General features: G+C 44.9%; 1 pseudogene; it reads right to left on the bottom strand.

Moving 5' to 3' along the window:
* Positions 1–261: 261 nt before the first annotated feature.
* On the bottom strand, positions 262–1,435 carry LOC104679360 (annotated as a pseudogene).
* Positions 1,436–1,862: the final 427 nt, after the last annotated feature.

Genomic DNA, 1,862 nt, shown 5'->3' with positions numbered 1-1,862 from the left:
TCCATGTCTGACCACAGCTACTACTATGTCCTATCATAATATTCCATACCTACTTAAAACCAAGCGAAGGGTGGAGTTCCATCTTTAAAAACTAAACAGACATTTTCGACAACACATTCTTGGCGATGGAACCTGGATAACATTTATCAAACACGGTAGGGAAAGTTCTCGGTCTGCATTATAAAAAGGACAGCCAGATATCTACTGTTACCAAAAAGAAATAAGATGGAAAATTTTTAACAAACTGTTTAGACTATTTTCTTAAAGAGACATCCTCCACTGCCAGAGATCTTGAAGAGCCTCCTGGTCAGTCCCCCAGAAGCAGTTCTTCAACATAATTGATGAACTTGGCTTCCACTTTGGGAAGAGAACCACCTTTTTCTTTTTTTTTCTTTCTTTTTTTTCTTTTTTTGAGACGGAGTCTCGCTCTGTTGCCCAGGCTGGAGTGCAGTGGCCGGTTCTCAGCTCACTGCAAGCTCCGCCTCCCGGGTTTACGCCATTCTCCTGCCTCAGCCTCCGAGTAGCTGGGACTACAGGCGTCCGCCACCTCGCCCGGCTAGTTTTTTTGTATTTTTTTAGTAGAGATGGGGTTTCACCGTGTTAGCCAGGATGGTCTCGATCTCCTGACCTCGTGATCCGCCCGTCTCGGCCTCCCAAAGTGCTGGGATTACAGGCTTGAGCCACCGTGCCTGGCCGAGAACCACCTTTTTCTGTACTTGCTTGCATTTTTGCTTTAACGTCTTCTACAGAACTAGGTCCTTTTGGTGTTTTAGGAGTTTTTTTTCCTGTTTTTTGAAGGATTCTTGTCCTTTTGATCTTGGTGTTGATGATGGTTTTGAGTCTTTTCCATTCTGATTTGAATTTTGTGCATTTTTGGCTGGAGTATCTCATATAGATTCCTACACTGGCACTTTTTCTTTAGTTTCCGCATCATCAAAATCATCATCATCATCTTCATCAGCAGCAAGTTTTACTTTTTTCTGTGGAAACTTGCTACCACCTCCAGGGGCCAATCGATTTCCAGATATACTTAAGAGTTTCACATCCCCCTCCTCTTCATCTTCTCTTGCATCTTCCTCCACAGCTACTAAGTGCTGTCCACTAATATGCACTGGCCCTGAGCCACACTTCAACCAGAAGACACTGGTGGTGTTATTTCAAAGCCCCCAAGGGAAACCATTGGCTGTAAAGACATTTTCAAAGTTGCCAGTGTTACTTTAGTTGGACTGCCTTCGTAATTCATTGCCTGTGCTTCAACAATGTGCAATTCATCCTTCGCACCAGCCCCTAAACTGACCATTCGTAAAGATAACTGGTGCTTATTTTCATCATTATCCACCTTAAAGTGATCATCTTTGTCGGCCTTTAGTTCACAACCAAAAAGATAGTTCCGGGGTCTCAGGGGGCTCATGTCCATGTCCATGGCATCTTCCATTGGGTGGCTGCACGCACATAGGTGGGAGAGAAGGTGGATGGAGATAAACGACCACTGCTCTAGAGAACAGCCGCGCAGGATGGAATCACACCAAGGAAAAGCTGCACCACATCTTTTACAGGTAAGTGTATACACCCATAACTCCCTAATTTAACATTACTTACTGACTTCTTGCTTGGCTAGATGCAGATTTAGATCATTTACTGCTTCTCCTTTTCTGTTTTATTCTTTTTTTTTGAGACGGAATCTTGCTCTGTCATCCAGGCTGGAGTGCAGTGGCACACGATCTTGGCTCACTGGAACCTCCGCCTCCTGGATTCAAGTGATTCTTCTGCCTCAGCTTCCCTGTAGCTGCTTTGGGAGGCCTCAGCACCTCAGTGCCTGTAGCTGGGATTACAGGTGCCCGTCACCATGCCCAGCTAATTTT

Source organism: Rhinopithecus roxellana, chromosome 15, assembly GCF_007565055.1.
Source record: "Rhinopithecus roxellana isolate Shanxi Qingling chromosome 15, ASM756505v1, whole genome shotgun sequence".
Classification (NCBI taxonomy): domain Eukaryota; kingdom Metazoa; phylum Chordata; class Mammalia; order Primates; family Cercopithecidae; genus Rhinopithecus; species Rhinopithecus roxellana.
Note: the sequence above shows the minus strand (reverse complement) of the source record. Positions and strands in the feature narration are given on the sequence as shown.